We start from the raw sequence: 22309 nt of genomic DNA on the forward strand, positions 1-22309 counted from the left end.
AATGAGACTGCTAGGACTTGGCCACCATTGGTGATAGAATTAGAGAGTCAGGCCGGTGGTTGTGGCTCACTCCTGTAATCCCAGCACTCTGGGAGGCTCAGGCAGGAGGATCCTTTGAGCTCAGGAGTTTGAGACCAGCCTGAGCAAAGTGAGACCTTGGCTCTACTAAAAATAAAAAAAATAGAAAAATTATCCAGGCATTGTAGCAGATGCTTGTAGTTCCAGCTACTCAGGAGGCTGAGGCAGGAGAATCGTTTGAACCCAGGAATTTGTGGTTGCAGTGAGCTAGGCTAATGCCATGGCATTCTATCCTGGGCAACAGGGAGAAACTCTTGTCTTTAAAAAAAATTCTCTGGCTCGGCACCTGTAGCTCAAGCAGCTAAGGCACCAGCTGGCAAGTTCGGGTCCAGCCTGGGCCTGCCAAACAACAATGATGGCTGCAGCCAAAAAATGGCCGAGCATTGTGGCGGGTGCCTGTGGTCTCAGCTACTTGGGAGGCTGAGGCAAGAGAATCACTTAAGCCCGGGAGTTGGAAGTTGCTGTGAGCTGTGATACCAAGCACTCTACCTAGGGCAACAGCTTGAGGCTCTGTCTCAAAAGAAAAAAAAAATTCTCCCAAGAATTAGAGAAGTAGGAGGCGAGACCTGGATGGGTAGACGGGCAGTGGCTTCACTGGTGGAACAGCCTGTAGGAGGACACCCCAGGGGAGTGGGAGATGCAAGACCAGGTTAGTTTGGAGCCCCGTGACAACAGAGCCAGGGAGGTCCCCTGTGCTGATTTGGATGTACAAGGCTGGAGCTCCAGATAGAGTCACAGAGCTGACAAACATCAGCTTCCTGGTATTCAGGTTGTTGTCAGGAAGAGGGTCCAGAAATAGGTGATGAACTGGTTGTGGAAACCTTGGGAATGCCAATTGTAGTTGCTGGGCATCTTCTCACCCCTGACAGCTTTGGGCCGGTATTATATTGTTTTCACATGACTTGTTGTGAAATAATTATTAGACAAATACATTTTCTCAACCAGGGAATTTTTTGAAGTGTCTTAGTTTGAAAAATTATCTGGGCAACTGAGATATCCTCGAAGCATTTTCTTTTACTAGTGTCTGAGTAAAATGGCAGGATTAGAAGTCCCTCAGTCAAGCAGGGTTCTCTGTACCCTTTGACTCCATTATTTTTCAGTTTCTTGGTAGCTTTCACAACCTTGTCAGGATCTTTCTTATCCATGAAGTGTGACTGGAAACTTTACACCCTTTCAGCCCCACCCCTACCCCCCAAGTGCACAGCACCTACCAGGAATCAGGTGTTCACCTGAAACCTAGCTGGCAGCCCTCTAGAATGGAGCCAGCACACAGCTTCCGTAAGGAGGAAATTGGGGGCTGACCTTTACCAAGTGTCCATGTCCACATTGGCAAATCTATGTGTAGGAATTCCTAAGCCAGGACACAGGGCTAAGGCGAGATTAAGAGCCCACACTATCCTCGTCTTCCCCTCCTTGGTCAGCAGAGTCCCAGCTTCTGGTCTGGGACAGCAGAGGAAAGAGCATGATTGCCCTAGGCCACATCCCACCTCGGGCACTGTGGGAAGGAAGGGAACAAACACTCCTCATGGTGGTCTTTTCATCTGCTCACCCAGGGACTTAGAGGGGAAGAACAGGGACAGGATAGAAGTGGCAAGGACTGTGAAGCTAGTGAATGATGCCCCATGATCATATCAATGTACACAGCTATGATTTAATAAAAAAAAAAAAAAAGAAGAAGAAGAAAAAAAGAATCACTTAAGCCCAAGGGGAAAAAAAAAAAAAAGAAGTGGCAAGGGAAGATGCTTATTTCTCTTCTATTTTTTTGACACAGAGTCTCAGTAAGTTGCCCTCTGTAGAGTGCTGTGGTGTCACAGCTCTCAGCAACCTCAAACTCTTGGGCTTAAGTGATTCTCTTGCCTCAGCCTCCTGAGTAGCTGGGATTACAGGCTCCTGCCATGCCTGGCTATTTTTTAGTTGTAGTTGTCGTTGTTTAGCAGGCCTGGGCCAGGCTTAAACCCACCAGCCTCAGTGTATGTGGCCAGCACCTTATTCAGTGAGCTACAGGTGCTGAGCCTTATTTCTCTTTCCGAGCCAACAGGCTTTTGGCCTAAGGCTAAAGTCATTTCACCTCCTTGAGCCTTAGTTGCCTCCTCCCTAAGAATGACATCAGTATCCATTGCACAGAGAGGTCATGGGGATGAACGCGCCCAACTGGTGCCCAGAACACAGTAGGTGCCTGATAGGTGGGGTTACTTCATTGTAATTATTCTCCAAACATGTCTTATGTTTTTGATGTAACTGCTCTGCACAGGACTTGGCAACATGTGAGTCTGTATTTCCTTACTGTAGTCTGCAGCAGTACAAGGATTATGTGCTCAGGTTGTGGAGGTCAACTTTGCACAGGCAACTTCCCAAATGGTCCCCGTGGCAGTAATAATGGCACCCACCTTACAGAGGTATTGTTAGAAGAAAATAAGACATCATGTCTAGGAACTGCCTGGCATATAGGAATCACTCAAATACTGTGGTATCCATCTTGGTGAATATTGCTGCCCTCAAAATATTTACCAACTCTCAATATTGTCTTTAGAGTCCTTTGAACTTCTGTAAATAGTAAACAAACAACCTTTATTCTTTCAAGAAAGAGCAGGTTGGGCGGCGCCTGTGGCTCAGTGAGTAGGGCGCCGGCCCCATATACCGAGGGTGGTGGGTTCAAACCCAGCCCCGGCCAAACTGCAACAAAAAAATAGCTGGGCGTTGTGGCGGGCGCCTGTAGTCCCAGATACTCGGGAGGCTGAGGCAGGAGAATCGCCTAAGCCCAGGAGTTGGAGGATGCTTTGAGCTGTGTGACGCCACGGCACTCTACCGAGGGCAATAAAGTGAAACTCTGTCTCTACAAAAAAAAAAAAAAGAAAGAGCAGGTTTAGGGGAATGTTTTTCACAGCCAAATCTGCTGATCCCAGTAGCTATAAATCAAGATTATTACTCTTGGGGTGAGAAGCAATGTGTTTCCCGTGACTGTGAAGATGCACCCAGAAGAGGCCTCCCTCAGAGCGAGTGGGCAGCAGCTGAGCGGAATAGCTCCCAGCCTCTTTGGGTGTTGCCTGCTCCCATATCTGCCAACCTTTGTGTGGTTTTTTACCTTGTTACTTTTTGGTTATACAGTAAAACTTGTCCAAGGTTTCAAGAGAAACAGCTCAAAAGGGTAACAGTGAAATCCCTCCTACACACAGAAGATCACTTTCCACTGTCTTCTATGAGTATATGTAGTATAAATTGTCCCTTTTGAAAATCACATGAGGCATAGCATGTGCACTGCTCTGCACCTTTCTCTTCCCACTCACGTGCTGCTAATGCAGATCTCTTGAGTGGATGGCTCTGAAGGACAGAGAGGGACAAGGTATCCAAAAAATGCTTAAGGAAGGCCTTTGGGATGCCTCAGATTCTTACATAGCATCATAGCTTGTGATTGCCCTTGCTCCTTACTCTGAAACTTCTGTGACTCTTTGACTTTCAAACCACTTTGTTTCACTTCTGCCAGCTCTAATAGTTGGACTTCTTTTGGAGGGAGGAAGATAGGGGAGAAAAGAAAAAAAAAAAAAAACGAACCTTTCACATAACAAGGTAACTGGGAAAATGACAGCTGTGTGGAAATAACAAAGCCAAATTGAGACTGCCCCGATGCCTGTTGTCAGCCAGCTTTGCTCAGTAGATCTGGGACTCAGGCACTGGTCTCAGCCTCAGCTCAGGCACTCAAATCTAGACACACAGAGAACATAAACAAAAATGTCAAATTTAATGAGATCAAGGACTCTGCTGGATTGAATTCTGGATTTGAAAATTTTAGTCTTTTTTTTTTAAAAAAAAATCCATAGCTCTTTGTCTTATGTCTTGGTCCCTGGTATATCTTGAGTTGCACTGTCTCAAGGAACTTGCATCCAGGAACTCAAGATATTTGAGTTCCTGGGATGCAAACATATCTGACCCTATATTCCAACATCACATTATCTATCTCATTTTAAATATTCTTACCCATTTTCCCTAAAACTCCAAATACTATGGCACTTACAGGATTTCAGCATCTAAACTATATCACACCAAGGGAGAATACACGAATTTTCTGTTAGACCATTTGCCCTGGTGTTTGTGGTAAATGATGCAGTCAGTTATTTGGTGAGCACCCACTTTCTCCAGCCCATTCCAGGCACTGGGGCTGCAGAGTGAGGTAACTTAGTCCTGAACTCACAGAGCTCTCTGGCTGGAAAACCGGATACTACCGTGGGGTATTTTATCAACTGAACAGGGACAACTATCTTATGAATTATAGAATTCAAGGCGATAAGGGACTTTCCAGGTCCAAAGGTAAAACCTCCAGGGCAGCTGCCGATTGGAATTGAAAGCAATTCCAATTGGTAAAAACAAAAGGTGTAGACCTCAGGGCCAACGATAGAATGAGAACTCTATTTCTACCTGCCTTCCTGGGTCCCTCAGCAATAAGTGAGGTCATGCATGTACCCCTGAAAGTGGTCAAGTCATGGATGTACCTCTGACTCCAAGGACTTTCTGTTGCCCATCCACTTCATACTTCCTTTAGTGAGGAGAGGGGCAGATGTAGAGAGGCCATGCACCCAACTAAACACAGCAGGACATCCTATGCACCAGGTCACCTGCAGTGGTGACTACTGAGCTTCTGCTGATTGAGTTTCCACTGCAGAAGTCCCTGTTTGGGTCATTCCAGATTAGGACCTAGAAATATGAAGAGCTTCCTGTCCGCCATTTTCCTGCCCGCAACATATCACTGGCCCAGAATGCAGCCACGCCCCTTAGTGCCTTCATCACAGATGCTGTGCTCCCTCCAGTCTTGATCTCCCTGGAGTCGTATCTGGCTTGTATCCATGACTTGACCACTTATTGCCATGGGACCCCAGCAAGGTGGGTAGAAATAGAGTTCTCATTCTATCTTTGGCTCTAGGAATCCCTGAACTACGCATCTTATATAGCATCATTTCCAGTAATCTCCACGATCTCCTTGGCCAAGATTTACCATATGCCTCAGTCTTTCAAGGATTTCATCACATGGTCTAACATGATGATCATGTACTTAAAATGATATTTTTTTTTTTTTTTGAGGCAGAGTCTCACTATATCACCCTTGGTAGAGTGCTATGGCGTCATAGCTCACAGCAACCTCAAACTCTTGGGCTTAAGCGATTCTCTTGCCTAAGCCTCTCAAGTAGCTGGGACTATAGGCACCTGCCACAATGCCTGGCTATTTTTTGGTTGCATTTGTCATTGTTGTTTAGCTGGCCCAGACCAGGCTCAAACCCTCCAGCCTTGGTGTATGTGGCCAATGCCCTACTCACTGAGGGGTGTCCAAGTAGGTGGGACCATAGGTACACACTACTATGCCCATCTAATATAGGTGTTTTTAGCTATACATTTCCTTCTAAGGATGCAGGACTGTCGGCCTACCCTGGAAACCTCTAAGGAGACTCTAATCTTTTACCTCTGGCTTACCTGACACTGCACAAGCAGGAAGCGGAGGCTAATAGAGAGAGCAAGCTGTTCAGCAGAGCACTAAAGGAATGTATATCCCAACACATACACAGAGCTCAAAGGCAAATGCTGGGAGTCTTATTGGTTCAGGGCATTTAAGGAAATCTCTCTATCAATTCAAGAGCTGACCACTTCATATTCAGATACCTGTGATATGGCAGGTACTTTACACACTTTATATATGTTTCCTTCCAACAATCCTGTAAAGTGAGAGTTAAGTCCATTATCTGCATGAAGAAACTGAGGCTTCAGAGAGACTCCAGAATTCACCAAAGTCACCCCATAATGAGAAGGTGACTGTAGTGATACTCAGAAATGAGGTATGTAGCTCTTTTTCTGGGATGAGTTCATGAACTTAATTGTCTGATGCTTTGTATATACACAATGGAATACTGTTTGGCCATAAAAAAGAATGAATGAAATCCTTTCATTTACAGCAACATAGATAGAACTCAAGGTCACTGCATTAAGTGAAATATGCCTGGCATAGAAAGACAAATATCCCATGTTCTCACTCATATGTGGGAGCTACAACAGTGGGCCTCGTGGAGGTAGAGGGTACAAGAGTGGTTACCAGAGTCTGGAAATGGAAGGGGAGGGCAGGGTGGATGAAGAGAAGTTAGTTAATGGGTACAAAAATACAGTTAGATACTCATATTCAGTAGTACAGTAGGAAAGCTATAGGTAACAATAATTTATTATTTATTTCAAAATAGCTAGAAGAGGGCGGCGCCTGTGGCTCAAGGAGTAGGGCACCAGTCCCATATGCCGGAGGTGGTGGGTTCAAACTCAGCCCTGGCCAAAAAAAAAAAAAAAAAAAATCTATTCAAAATAGCTAGAAGAGTTGAAATGTTTCCAACACAAAAGACACATGAGGTGGATACTCCCACTACCCTTATTTGATCATTACACAGTGTACATATACATGTATTTATCTGTATGTCACATGTACCCCACAAATATGTATGACTTGTATATATCAATATAAAAATACAAAAAAAGAGAGGCAGAAGTGAGAGAAGAGGCTCTATCTGGAGGCTCTCGCTGCGAGAGGATGTCCATAAGGCCAGTCAGTAAGATTTTCAAGTGCAGCAGATTAACCAGAAAATCCTCTGGATTCCAACCCTCATTGCCCATTGTATATAAAACCCACAAGGAGGGAACAGAGAGAGTCATTAGTGAATGAGATTATTTTTTGTAAAGTACAATGTATAGCAGGAAAGGGTAAGATGTTTCAATGAATTTCTGAAAAACAGAAAGTTGATGGAAAAGTATTGAAGGATGAAATAGAGAACAGGAAGTTACAGCTTGGAATTCAGATAGAGGAAGCTAGAGAGAAGAATTGTACTGATCTGCTGATTCTCAGAAAGGTTCTAAGTTCATGAAGCAAGTGTAACAGACAGTGGAAGGGAGAATGGGATAGGAAATAAAAAGATTTAAGAGGAAAATTATAAACTAAGACTCACTGGATATTTGAAGATAAATCCTTGACGTGAAAATGAACGACTCAAATAAAGAAATAGAAAAACTGACTTGGGAAGAAAGAGAAATTCAGGAAACAGAAGAGAATTTAAAAAGTTAATTTCCATGGAGATTTTTTAAAATTACCTCCTTAGACAAGAACAAAAAGTAATAAAAATGAATTAGGCACCCAATTTTAGAGTAGGCAAAAAGCGGGAAATCCTCATCAAAGAAGATCTAGAGATGACCGATAAGCATAAGAAAAGACATTCCATGTCCTTTGCTAGTGGGGAACTGGAAAAACTAAAGCAATAGTGAGACACCACTACTCACCTATTAAAACAGCTAAAACCCAAACCACTGGCTACACATGTGCTGTCAAGAAAGCACAGCAGGGGGGGCAGCAAGATGGCAGACCAGAGAGATCAGCCAGCTGAGCTCTCCTGGGATAACTAGGGGAAAAGAGAGAACTCAGCCATACCTAGTGTGAGGACTTTACCCAGAGTCATAGCTCAGGGAGCACAGTGAGGAGGTGGTGAGCTGGATACAGCATATTGATCTGTAGCAGTGGAAATCTGCTGAATTAGGTAAGTGATTGTGACCAGCTGGGATTGGCTGTCCCCCACACATGGAGGTCCAGGACAAGAGGAAGCCTTTCTGCAGTTTTCAGTTGTTGGGGAAGGTGCACGTTGAGTGGAAACCTTGGAGGAGTGGGCAGACTCAAAGGGTACACAGCAACCGGATTTCAATGCTAGTTGGAGTGGATTTGCCTTAGGCTTGGTGGCTGCTGGCAAGGCAGCCAGATTGAGAAGGTTTCAATGGCCAGGGGTGTGCCATTGTGGGAAGGTCATGAGAAGGTCTTAGCGGGGACCTAAAGTACAGCCATCTTAATTCTGCCTCCTGGGATCAGAACTACACTAAGGACAGGCTGAGGGACTCCTGCACCCGACAGGAACTGGAGTCAGGGGGCACTGTGGGACCTGCCCATGAAGGATTCTTGTGAGATTTAAGATCCCAACCTGGCAGGGTCTGAATGCTGAGGAAACAGGTGATCACCAAAGGCAACTAAGTTTGCAATAAGGACCATAGATGTTCTGGCTGTGCTTTCTGTCTCCTAAAAAAAACCACAGTGCCGTCTGGTGTCCTGGAAACACATTGCAACATACTGTTACCAAGAGCAAGGACTTCTGTTTGAAGCAAAGGAGACAGAAAGAAAAAGGAGGACAAGGAGGCGAACAAGAAGAAAGAACACATGAAGAGGAACTGACAGAAAAATTCAGGCAACATGGAAAACCAAAACAGAGGAACTCCCCCAAGGGACCATGAGGCAGCTACTGCAGAAGACTTCACCTATAAAGAATCAATGGACTTGACAGGGAATTTAAAATATGGATGATAAAGACAATAAAAGGAATGGACGAGAAAATGGAAAGACAGAACCAAAAGTCAGACGAGAGATATGTACAATATAGAAAGGATATGGTGGAGCTTAAGGAAATGAAGGAGACAATCAGAGAATGTAAAGAAGCAGTAGAAAGTATCAAAAATAGGTTAGACCACTGAGGGGGAAGAACCTCAGAGCTAGAGGATAAAGTTTTTGAGTTAACCCAGGTAGTTAAAGAGGCAGAAAAGAAGAGAGAGACAGCAGTACAGGCACTTAGAGACCTACTAGACCCATGAAGCATTCAAACATATGAATAAAAGGGATTCCTGAAGGGGAAGAAGTTTGTCCTAAGGGAATGGACACCCTAGTGGAGACTGTCATAAATAAAAACTTGCCACTTTTTACTAAAGGCCCCAACACAGTCCTTTCAGATGGATATTGAACCCTAGGTCATCTCAATTCAAATGGAGCCTCTCCAAGACACATTGTAATGAACCTGTCCAAAGTCAAGATAAAAGAAAAAATTCTGCAAGCAGCCAGGGGTCTAAGCACCAACTGACCCACAAGGGGCAGAGCCATTAGGATGACAGCAGACTTTCAACTGAAACCTTCCAAGCCAGAAGAGCATGGTCATCCACCTTCAACATTCTTTTTATTTTTTTGAACATAATCTCAAGATTTTATTGTCTTCATGATAAAACAAAAGATGATCAGAACTGTATCACTTGACCCTTTCTCTTCTTATCTCCTCCCATTTCAAAATGCTCGCATCTCTTAATAGCTAGCATTCTCTTAGATCTGCAGTTGGGCTCCACACACTCAAGCCTCAGCACAATCTTCTTTGTAGTTTTAGCCTTTTTCCGGAAAATCGGCTTAGTCTACCCACCATAGCCACTCTGCTTCCTGTCATAACGCCGCTTTCCCTGGGCACAGAGTCCTTGCCCTTTTTATACTGTGTCACTTTGTGGGGCTGGTGGTTGCCACACTTCTTACAGAAAGTCCGGCGGGTTTTAGGAACGTTCACCATGTTTGCACGAGCGCTAGCGGCAACAAAAGAAAACCACCTTTAACATTCTTAAACAAAACGATTTTCAGCCCAGAATTCTGCATCCTGTTAAACTAAGCTTCAAAATAGACAGAGAAATCAAATCTTCGGCGGATATACAAGCACTGAGGAAATTTGCCACAAGAAGACTAGTTCTACAGGAAATACTCAGACCTATTCTCAATACTGACCACCACAGTGGACCACGAGCAAAGTAAATGCCCATAAGCTAAAGGTCAAAACCTAGCTTCCACAATGGTGCAAAGGATAAAACTACACAACAGACTGTCACAAAATAAGATGAATAGAACTCCACCACAGTTATAAATTCTCTCAATAAATGTCAATGCTGGGCAGCACGTGTGGCTCGGTGGGTAGGGCCCTGTCTCCATATGCCGAGGTGGCAGGATTGAACACAGCCCCGGCCAAACTGCAACAACAACAAAAAAAATAGCCAGGCATTGTGGCGGGCGCCTGTAGTCCCAGCTACTTGGGAGGCTGAGGCAGGAGAATTGCCTAAGCCCAGGAGTTGGAGGTTGCTGTGAGCTGTGACACCATGGCACTCTACCGAGGGCGACAAAATGAAACTCTGTCTCAAAAATAAATAAATAAAGTAAATGTCAACGCTCTGATTTCACCACTGACAAAGCACGGGCTGGCTTATTGGATAAAAAAGCACAAGTGATCTATATGCTGTCTCCAGGAGATACACCTAGCCTTGAAGGACAAATAAAGAGTCAGGATTAAGGGATAGAAAACAATATTTCAAGCAAATGGAAATCAGAAGAAGGGGGGGGTTCCAATCTTATTTTCAGGTACAAGCGGATTTAAAGCAACTAAAGAAAGACAAAGATGAACACTTTATACTGGTCAAAGGAATAATACAACAAGAAGACATTTCAATTTTTTTTTTTTTTTTTTTGTAGAGACAGAGTCTCACTATACTGCCCTCGGGTAGAGTGCCGTGGCATCACACAGCTCACAGCAACCTCTAACTCTTGGGCTTACGCGATTCTCTTGCCTCAGCGTCCCAAGCAACTGGGACTACAGGCGCCCGCCACAACACCCCGCTATATTTTTGTTGCAGTTTGGCCGGGGCTGGGTTTGAACCCGCCACCCTCGGCATATGGGACCGGTGCCCTTTATACACCCAAGTTAAATGTTCCCAGATTTATGAAACAGACCTTGATGGGTCTGAACAATATGAGTAGCTGGGACTACAAATAGCCACAACACCCGGCTATTTTTTTGTTGTTGTAGTTTGGGGCCAGGTTCGAACTCGCCACCCTCCATATATGGGGCTGGCACCCTATTCACTGAGCCACAGGCACTGCCCAGAGAGGACACACTTCCTTATCGACGCATGAAATGGCTTCTTCCTCTTGGTTCTCTCCCCTTTCGTCTTTGTTTCTGTTACTTTGTGGTGTTCACCAGCAAAGCAGAGGGTAAGTTATGCCTACTTATGAATATCATGGTGGTGGTGTGCTGCTTTTTCCCAGTCACCAGTCTTCTTCCCCAGGGCCCCACCTTTGGGCTCTTCTCCCCTGGGAGTTCCAGCTCCTACCTCCTGTCCAGCGGCATCCTGAGAAGAGCAGCCATGGGCAGAGCCCAACGCATGTTCCATGGTTTGGAGTAACTGTTCAATAGTACAGCCACCACCTCCCTCAGAGTCCCTCCTTGCCTTTAGTCACTTCAAGTAATGCTTTTGCCAGCTTATCCCAGGGATTGGGCATCGCAGGTCCCAGCAGCAGAGGCATGGCTCCAACCATGCATAGGAAATCCGCTTTGGCCTGACCTCTCTGCCTTATCAGTTCCTTCACCAGTCTCCAGGGATGAGGGGGCCTTCTTGTCTCAGAGCTCCCTAAATCACCGGGCTGACTTGGACCCATCTCTCCTAGATACTGTCATGGAGTTAGGGGTAGCTCACTCTCGATCCAGAAGCCTGCAATACTATTTTACTAATCAGACCAGAAGTCTTATAACGTCCTGGGAAGACTCAGGTGGGTGGACTGACCTACCCCAGACAGTGTGGCATCTCTGGCCCAAAAGTCAATTCCAGTGACACAGTTTTCCCTCGAATACTGGTGCTACCACATGCCAAGCTAATGAATCACTGGGGGAGACCAAAGAAAACACAGAATGCCAAATAGTCCAGAGCCGTGCTGCACCAAGCTGACGTGGGAGTCTTCCAGACTGAGTCCGAACCACTGAAGACTGTTCCAGATCATTTTGCCAATTGGTTGTGCTACTGACTGGACCTTGTATCGACTTCTTAATCATTTCCAGAATCCTCCCCTTCCTTCATCACTGTTTGTATTAAGTTCAGGGCTGACGGAAAAACAAGCTCTCACCAGGAGGTGGCAGCAGCACCTCAATGTTACTCCAACACATTGCGCTTTATCTGGGCAACACTGGACAATGTGGCATGTGAGGGAGCCCTGGTGGCACTGCAAGGGAGCTCCCAAGGAGGAGGGGGTGGAAGAAGGGGCCTGTGTATCCAGATGCTGTTGCACCATACCACAGTGGAGAGTGTCTGGATCAGATTTCCAAAGGGTGCGGTGGCTCTGGGACTTTAATGCTACCAGGTTTATCTCATCCATGACCAGCGGGTGTTGAGTGCAGTCTCGCAGGGTGTGCAAAACAGGCTTTAAATGGCTAAAGATAAGCTTATTTGGGATGTGTTTAAAATAATTGGATGTATAAAAAATTGAATTTGGCATCTATAGGCTTTTGAGCTAATGAGTCCCAACCCACTCTGAAGAAAGAATATAGTGACAATATATTGATCTGACTCATTTTTATAGCACTACCGGATCAGGAAACAGAAGATACAAATTAACAATATAAGGAATGAGAGAAGGAAGACCACTATTCTATAGATATTAAAAGGATAAGATGGAAATTTTATGACCAACCTTATGCCAATAAATTTGACAAATTCTTTGTAAAAACAAACTATCAAATCTAACTGGAGAAGAAAGAAGCTGAGCATAGTGGCTCACACCTTGTAATTCTAGCACTCTGGAAGGCCGAGGCGGAAGTATTGCTTGAGCTCACGAGATCAAGACCAGCCTGAGCAAAAGCGAGACCCCATCTCTACTAAAAATAGAAAAAACTGAGGCAAGAGAATCACTTGAACCCAAGTTGAAGGTTGCTGTGAGCTATGATGCTACAGCACTCTACCCAAGGTAACAGCTTAAGACTCTGTCTCAAAAAAAAAAAAAAAATTCTAATAGGTTTAGAAGAATCCCAAGCCCCCAGGAAGATTGGGTAAAGGGGAACTGGCCAGGTAATGGAGAACTCTGGAGTAGTGAATTGTCAACAATACCAGATGATGTATTTATAAAAGGGGGAGGGGAAAACAAGTTTCATCCCCATGGGGCAAGCAAGCAAGCCTTCCTATCTAACTGCAGAACAGGAGTTCAAAGGGTTCAGCCCGCCTGTCTGCTGACAGACTTAGCCCTGTCTAGGGCTCCTCTGGGCACCTTTCATCTTGCTTGGTCTTGATGAGCCCCCTGGGATGGCACATCTGTGCACTTTACCCTGCATTGAGGCAAGTCACCCTGCAGAGAGATCAGCCTATCTATCTCCCACACCTAGTCAGCTAGACATAAAAACCTCACCAAAAGGCCGATTTACCTGTGTTCCTTTTACCCAGCATGTAATGTTGGGTTTCAACAACAAATGATAAGGCCTACTAGGAAACAAACATACTCTTAAAAGACATAGCAAGCATCAGGACAAGACTCAGATAGGACAGACATTTGAATTATCAGACAGGAAATTTAAAACCAACTATGATTAATATCCCAATGACTCTAATGAAAAAAAACATGCAAGAACAGATAAGTAATGTAAGCAGAGAGGTGGAAACTAAGAGAGAATCAAAACAAAATGCTAGAAATAGCTTCTCGGCCTTTTGGCTAAGATCAAGTGTAAAATGCTAGAAATAAAAAAATACTGTAACAGAAATGAAGAATGCCTTTAAAGGACTCATCAGTAGGGCTTAGCCAAGGAAACAATCAGTAGGGTTGGAGATAACAGAAACTTCCAAAACTGAAATTTAAAGAGAAAAAAAAGAAAAAGATGTCCTTGTTCTACTCTTTCCCCTCTTCTCACTATTGCACTTGACTAGTCTTAAGAAAAAAAAGGAATGAAAAAGAAGGAATAGAATATTCAAGAACTGTGTGGACATATATATATGCACGCTGGCGATATCACACAGAGAAGGGAGAGACAAAGAAACCAAGGAAATATTAACCAGGCACTGTGGCTGACACCTGTAATCCCAGCACTTTGAGAAGCTGATGCAGGAGGATCTCTTGGGGCCAAGCATTCAATACAAGCCTGGGCAACATAGAAAGACCACATATTTACAAGAAAACTTTTTAAAATTAACTGAGCGTGGTGGTGAGCACCTGTAGTCCTAGCTACTAAGGAGGCTGAGGCAGAGGATCACTTGAACCCAGGAATTGGAGGTCACAGTGAGCTATGATCATGCCACTGCATTCCAGCCTGGGCAACAGAGGGAAACCCTTTATCTAAAAAGCTAAAAAGTAAATAAAATAAAATATGTGTGGAGGCTGAGGCAGGCGGCTAACCTAAGCCAGGAGTTTGAGACCAGCCTGAGCTAGAGTGAGAACCTGTCTCTAAAAATAGCTGGGCATTGTGGCAGGTGCCTGTAGTCCCAGCCACTCAGGAGGCTGGGGCAAGAGAATCACTTGAGCCCAAGAGTCTGAGGTTGCTGTGAGCTATGATGCCATTGTACTCTACAGGGGGCAACAAAGTGAGACATAGTCTCAAAAAAAAAAAAAAATGATGTAATAACTCACAGATTTCCAAAATTAATGACAGGTACTAAACCACAGATCTAGGAAGCCCAGAGAACACCAAGCAGTATAAATGCAAAAAATTCTACACCTAGAATATCATATGCAAACTGCAGAAATCAAAGACAAAGGGAAAATCTTAAAAGAAGCCAGAGAAGAAAAACACCTTACCTATAGAGGAACAGTGATAAGAATTACACCAAACTTTTCTTTAGAAATGGCAGGGAGAGAGAGGTGTGAAATAAAGGATTGAAAGAAAAAAAAAAACAATTTAAAATTCCGTATTTAGGGTGTTGCCTGTGGCTCAGTGAGTAGGGCACCGGCCCCATATACCGAGGGTGGTGGGTTCAAACCCAGCCCGGGCCAAACTGCTACAAAAAAATAACCAGGTGTTGTGGCGGGCACCTGTAATCCCAGCTGCTCAAGATGCTGAGGTAAGAGAATCTCCTAAGCCCAAGAGCTGGAGGTTGCTTTGAGCTGTGTGATGCCAACAGCACTCTCCTGAGGGTGACAAAGTAAGACTCTGTCTCTAAAAAAAAAAAAAAAGAAAGAAAGAAAAGAAATCATACAAGGTTCCCTCTTAAACCACAATGGAATTACTCTAGATATCAACAAAAAGATAGCTGGAAAATCCCAAAATATTGGGAGGTTAAACAACACACGGACAAAGAAGTCTTGGAAGAAATTTTAAAATATTTTTATTTATGAAAATCAAAGATGACTTAATCAAAATTTGTGGGACTCAGCCAAGCATTGCTAGAGGGAAACTCAGAACACCGAATGCATATGACTGACAATTAAGTTCTCGAACTTGCCACCGTGTGCTTATGTTGGCCACACTGCACAAAGAGCTGCGTAAGGTTTCATGACCTGGGGCACTACGCACACAGCAGTGTCTCACAGCTGTGTTCCTGAGACATCTGCTGGTGTCCTGCTGAGGAGCGTTCATTATTGTTGCCTGTTTTTGTGTGCCATCCCAAGAATATCAGAGCTTAAATTATAGCAATGAACAAACATTTGTAAATTTCTTGTTAAACCTGGCAAGAGTGGAAGCGAAATGAGGGACATGTCACCCCAAGTTTATGGAGACAATGCCAAGAAAGAAATGTCAATGTACAAATGGTTAAATGTTTTTCTGAGGAAAGAAAAAGTGTCAATGATGAAGGAGGTCAGAATGGCCAGTAACAAGCAGAACTGCTGAAATCATTACAAAAATTTGTCAAATTATATGTCAAAATTGTCAGCTTAACTGTGAGAAGCATAGTAAATCAAGTAAATATTGATAGATAAAAAGGAAAATCTTAACTGAAAATCTTGGCCAACAACTCGCAGCTCTTGCAGCAGATCAAGGCACCAGCTCACACAGCACTTGTCTGTGAGGGAGTTTTTAGCCAATAAACAAATAATTGCATTGGAATACCCTCCCTACTTACCTGATATGGCCAATGACTTTGTTCTTTACCTGAAGATAAAGGAAATATTGAAATATTTCGATGACCTTTAGGACATCAGGGTAATACAACAATAGCTCTGATGGCCATTCCAGAAAAAAAAGTCCCAAAATGGCTTTGAAAGGTGGACCGGGTGCTTGTGTCAGTGCATAGCTTCCCAAGAGGAGTATTTCGAAGGTGACCATGGTGATATTCAGCAATGAGGTATGTAGCATTTTTTCTAGGATGAGTTTTTGAACTTAATTGTCAGACTTCATATATTAGAAAATAAGAAGTATCTAAAATCTGTTTCCACTTTAGGAAATGAAGGGAGAAAAGAACAAATTAAATCCTAAGTAAAAAGGAAAAAAAGAAATGATAAAAATTAAGAGAGAAGGGCGGCGCCTGTGGCTCAGTGAGTAGGGCGCCGGCCCCATATGCCGAGGGTGGCGAGTTCAAACCCAGCCCCGGCCAAACTGCAACAAAAAAATAGCCGGATGTTGTGGCAGGCGCCTGTAGTCCCAGCTGCTCGGGAAGCTGAGGCAAGAGAATCGCGTAAGCCCAAGACTTAGAGGTTGCTGTGAGCCGTGTGACGCCACGGCACTCTACCAAGGGCGGTACAGTGAGACTCTGTCTCTACAAAAATAAAAATAAAAAAAAATTAAGAGAGAAATCATTAAAATTGAAAACAGGAAATCAATAGATAAAATCAATAAAACCAAAATCTAGGCTGGGTGCTGCGGCTCACGCCTGTAATCCTAGCATTCTGGGAGGCGGGTGGATTGCCTGAGTTCAAGGGTTGGAGACCAGCCTGAGCAAGAGCAAGACTCCATCTCTAAAAATAGCTGGGTGTTGTGGCAGGTTCCTGTAGTCCCAGCTACTCAGGAGGCTGAGGCAAGAGAATCGCTTAAGCCCAAGAGTTTGAGGTTGCTGTGAGCTGTGACTCTGTGGCACTCTACTGAGGATGGCAAAGTGAGACTTTGTTTCAAAAAAAAAGCTAGTTATTAGGAAGAGTAATAAAATTGATAAAGCTCTAGCTAGGTTAACTAAGGAAAAAAAGAGAAGACAAAAATAACTAACATCAGACATGAAAGAATAATCATCACCAGTTATCCCAAAGACATTAAAAGGATAATAAGGGAATGTTCTGGACAACTCTATGCCCACACATTTGACAATCTATGAAATGGAACAATTACTTGAAAGACAGTCTGTCAAAACTCACACAATGAGAAATATATCATCTGAATAGGCATGTACTTACAAGAAATTGAATCTATAATAACATGTACAACTATATTTTATCAATATGTATTTTTTTTAAATCATAACCTTCCTAAATAGAAAGCACCTGACCTGGACCGGTTCACTGGAGAATCCTGCCAAACATTTAAAGAATAAATTATACAATTTATTGTATAACCTTTTCCAAAAAAAAACAGATGCTGAAGGAATAGTTCTTAACTCATTTTATGAGGATACCATTATCCTAATACTGAAACTAGACAAGAACATTACAAGAAGGAAAACTACACTCTGGGAAGCCAAGGTGGATTGCTTGAGCTCAGGAGTTGGAGACCAGCCTGAGCAAGAGTGAGACCCTGTTTCTAAAAATAGGAGGACCCCTGTGGTCCCAGCTACTCAGGAGGCTGAGGCAAGAGAATTGCTTGAGCCCAGGAGTTTGAGGTTGCTGTGAACTATGATGTCACAGCATTCTACAGAGGGTGGCAAAGTGAGACTGTCTCAAAAAAAAAAAAAATGAGAATGGGAAGCTACAGATTGATATATCTCATGAACACAGATGCAAAAATCTTCAAAAAAATATTAGCAAATCAAATACAACAATGCATAAAAACAATTATATACCATGACTAAATAGAATTGATTCTAGGTATGCAAGGTTGGTTTGCCATTAGAAAATCAATATTTATGCTATCCATCACATCAACAAGCTAAAGAAGAAAAACCATATGACCATATTAGTAGATGCAGAAGAAGCGTTTGACAAAATTTAACACCCATTTATGATAAAAACAAAAAAAACTCTCAGAAAACTAGGAATAGAGAGGACTTCTGGGACTGTCATAACATCACACCACAAACTGGCTGGCATAAGTAACAGAAATTTATTGTTTGACAGTTTTGGAGGCTAGAAGTCAGTGGACTTTGAGTAAAGTAGACTGCCCTCCTTAATCTCCTTAATGTGGGTGGGCCTTGTCCAATCAGTTGGAAGACTTAAGAGAACAAAGATCGACTTTCCCCAAGAAGGAAGGAATTCTGCCAGAAGACTGCCTTTGGACTCAAACCGCAACGATACTGTGTCTCCATTCTGCTGACCCACCTTGCAGATTTTAAACTTGCCAGGCCCTATCACAGTGTGAGCCACTTGCCTGAAATGAATCAATCTCTTTCAGTTCTATTTCTTAATTTCTCTATTCCTATGGAATGTTAAAAGTGTTTATATTGATGATTTCTACAGTCATTGCCTTTTAGCTAGAGGACGTGTTTCATATCATAGTGACCCCTTGAACCTTCCTTCAAGGCTCAGTGTATTTTTATAAATGTTCCTGGGTGGCACCTGTGGCTCAAAGGAGTAGGGCACTGGCCCCGTATGCCAGAGGTGGCAGGTTCAAACCCAGCCCCAGCCAAAAACTGCAAAAAAAAAAAACAATGTTCCTAGTGTGCTCAAAAAGAATTGCTTCAGTTTATTAATTTTATTGTTCGGATCTTCTATATACCCACTTATTATTTTCTTTTTCTTTTTTTTTTTTTTTTGAGACAGTCTCACTTTTTTGCCCTTGGTGGAGGGCCGTGGCGTCATAGCTCACAGCAACCTCAAACTCTTAGGCTTAAGTGATTCTCTTGCCTCAGCCTCCCAAGTAGCTGGGACTACAGGCACCCACCACAATGCTTGGCTATTTTTAGATATGAGGTCTCACTCTTGCTCAGGCTGGTCTTAAACTTTTGAGCTCAGCAATCTAGCCACCTCAGCCTCCCAAAGTGCTAGGATTACAGGTGTGAGCAATCACACCCAGCATCCCACTTATTACCGGTATTTTTTGACTTACTGGTTTCCAGTTAAATTCTCCAAATGCAATTATTTCTCCCTGCTCTTTTGTCAAATATTGCATTATATATAGTATTTTTAGGTTACGTTGTAAGGGCACATGCATAGTATTGTTTTATAATATATTTATACAAAACTGATTCTTTTTTCAGTATATAACGTCTGTCATTCTTCATATTTTTCCTTTGATTTCCATTTTATCAGTTAATAAAATCACTGTCTTAATTTTCTTTTCTTCAAGTGTGCATGGAATTTCTAGCAGTCTTTATTTTCACTCTTTCAGTGTTGTTTTTAAGTTGACTTAATACAGTGTCTGATTTATTTTCTATTCTTAGATTTCCCTTTTAATTGGTAAGCTTAATCTAATTATATTTATTATTATTTCCATTTTATTCCATAATTTCCATTAACTGTACTTCCTTTTATTTCTTTTTATAGTTTTACATTTACATTTAAGTTCATATTCCATTTTGAGTTAATTTTTTATAAGGTGTGACATGTAGTCAAGTTTCACTTTTTTTTTTTTGAGACAGAGTCTCACTCTGTTGCCCAGACTAGAGTGTCATAGTGTGGGCCTAGCTCATAGCACCTCAAACTCCTCGGCTCAAGTGATCCTCCTGCTTCAGCCTCCCAAGTTGCTGAGACTACAGGCTCACACTACCACACCTGGGTAATTTTTCTATTTTTTGTAGAGATAGGTTGTCCCTTTTGCTCAGGCCAGTCTTCAACTCCTAAGCTTAAGTGATCTCTTTACCTTGGCCTCTCAAAGAGCTAGGATTACAAGTGTGAGCGGCTCTGCCTGGCTAAGGTTCATGTTATTGTCTGTAGATGCCCCATGATACCAGTACCTTTTATTGAAAAGACTCTCCATTCTCCATTGAATTGCATGTACTATTTTTTTTTTTTTTTTTTGTCAAAAATCAGATGGCTGTAGGTGTGTGTGTCTATTTCTGGATTCTCTATTTTGTTCCATTCATCTGTGTCTATCCCTCCACAATACCACCTAGTCTTGATTATTGATTATATAATAAGCCATGAAATTAGAAATTAGAGTGATTCCTCCGAATTTAGACTTTTCCCCAGATTTTATACACACCCCCACACACATATATATAGAGAGTGTGAGAGTGAAAGTTGTCTGTATTTATATGTTCATAAAACCCATGCTGTGATTTTGACAGGACTTTCATTAAACCTATCGATAAATTCTGGGAAAACTGACATATTTACTGTGTTGAGTTTTCCACCTCTCCATGTATTTAGGTCTTCTTTAATTTCTTTAATTAATTTCTTTCATCTTCAGTTTATAAATTTTATCACATAGATCTGGTACATGTTTTGTTAAATTTACATCTGGCTACCTCATTTATCCAGAGTGATTCGAGTGGTATCATATTTTAATTTTGGTTTCCACGTGTTCCTTGTTAGCGTACAGAAATGTAATTCCTTTCTTTTTTTTTTTTTTTTTTTTTGTAGAGACAGAGTCTCACTTTATGGCCCTCGGTAGAGTGCTGTGGCCTCACATAGCTCACAGCAACCTCCAACTCCTGGGCTTAAGCGATTCTCTTGCCTCAGCCTCCCGAGCAGCTGGGACTACAGGCGCCCGCCACAACGCCCAGCTATTTTTTGGTTGCAGTTTGGCCAGGGCCGGGTTTGAACCCGCCACCCTCGGTATATGGGGCCGGTGCCCTACTGACTGAGCCACAGGCGCCGCCCGTAATTCCTTTCTTTATGTATGCTTCTTACTTATTTTCATTCTTCTCCTTTGCTTTCTGTGGGACAGATCAAGTTTTCTTTTGATTCAAAGTTGTTCTTGTTTTGTTGCCTTTATGGCTGTTTCCAGGGACTTTAAATGTTTGTTTTTATAATTTTCGATGGTTTCCCTGGGAGCAGGTCAGTGGCACTCCTCATGCTGTCGTGCCAGCAGAATTCTAGCCTGTACATTGTGACTATCTTGACAGGCAGCCCACTCAGGGAATCCCTACCAGAGGTGGAGACCTTAGCACTTTGCCGTTCTCTCAATCTGTCACATCCCACTGTAAGGGTGGTAGACAGTGGACCTCTCACTATGGGGAGGTGGTTCCAGGCCCGGGCCTGGCTTACTTCCACTTTCAAGAAGTTCCATGTCTCCCTTTCCCAGGTGAGGAGGTGGAGCCTGCTGGCTCCATCTCAGACAGGCCTCTTTTCTTGTGGCTGTGCATGGGTAACTAACTCAGTGGGTCCTGGTGTCCTCTTTGGTAAGCAGCAGTTGTGGCTGAGAAGCTGAACATAATCGCAGATCAAATCTTCCTTGACTACTGATTAAGTTGTGCTGTGCTTTCTGAGGTGAGTGGCCTTCATTCTTACCAATATGGAGGGTCTTAGAACTAAAGCCTGCCCAAGGAGAAAAGGCTTTTTTTTTTTTTTTGCAGTTTTTTGGCCAGAGCCGGGCTTGAACCCATCAACCCCAGTATATGGGACCGGCGCCCTACTCCTTGAGCCACAGGCACAGCCCCAGGAGAAAAGACTCTTAAAGACCATTTGGTCCAGGGGAGCACATGCCTGTAATCCCAGCACTTTGGGAGGCCAAAGCAGGAATATCACTTGAGGCCAGGAGTTTGAGAACAGCCTGGGAAACATGGAAAGACTCCATCTCTTAAAAAAAAAAAAGAAAGAAAGAAAAAAAAGGAAAGGAAGGAAGGAAGAAGAGAGAGAGGAAGAGAGAGAGAAAGAAAGAAAGAAAAGAAAGAAAACCAGCCAGACGTGGTGATACACGTCTATAGTCCTAGCTATGAGGGAGGAGGAAGTGGGAGGTTCCCTTGAGTTTGAGGCTACAGTGAGCTAGGATGGTACCACTGCACTCCAGCCTGGGCAACAAAGTGAGACCCTGTCTTTGGAAAGAAAAAAAAGGCCATTTGGTGTGGTCAGTAGCTTTCAGTTGCACATTAAAATGAAGTGGGGAGTTGTTGAAATATCAGTGTCTGGGTCTAACCTCTGCTGCCCAAATTAATTAGAATCCCTGAGGCTGGGACTAGACAAAGGTGTTTTTGAAAGTTCTCTAGGAGGGCGGCGCCTGTGGCTCAGTGAGTAGGGCGCCGGCCCCATATGCCGAGGGTGGCGGGTTCAAACCCGGCCCCGGCCAAACTGCAACAACAACAACAACAAAAAAAATAGCCGGGCGTTGTGGCGGGCGCCTGTAGTCCCAGCTACTCAGGAGGCGGAGGCAAGAGAATCGCGTAAGCCCAAGAGTTAGAGGTTGCTGTGAGCCGTGTGACGCCACGGCACTCTACCAAGGGCGGTACAGTGAGACTCTGTCTCTAAAAAAAAAAAGAAAGTTCTCTAGGAGATTCAAATGTGCAATTGGGGTTGAGAACCACCACTGTTACCCAATCCCTCCATTTTATCGATGCTCCGTGTATTAGGATTCTCCAAAGAGACAACCAGTACAATGTAGATGTAGGGACAGAGATGATAGAGAGAGAGAGAGATAGGGGTAGTTAGAAATAGATGATAGAGACAGAGATAAGATGATATAGAGAT

The sequence above is a fragment of the Nycticebus coucang genome, chromosome 7 (assembly GCF_027406575.1).
Source record: "Nycticebus coucang isolate mNycCou1 chromosome 7, mNycCou1.pri, whole genome shotgun sequence".
Lineage (NCBI taxonomy): Eukaryota > Metazoa > Chordata > Mammalia > Primates > Lorisidae > Nycticebus > Nycticebus coucang.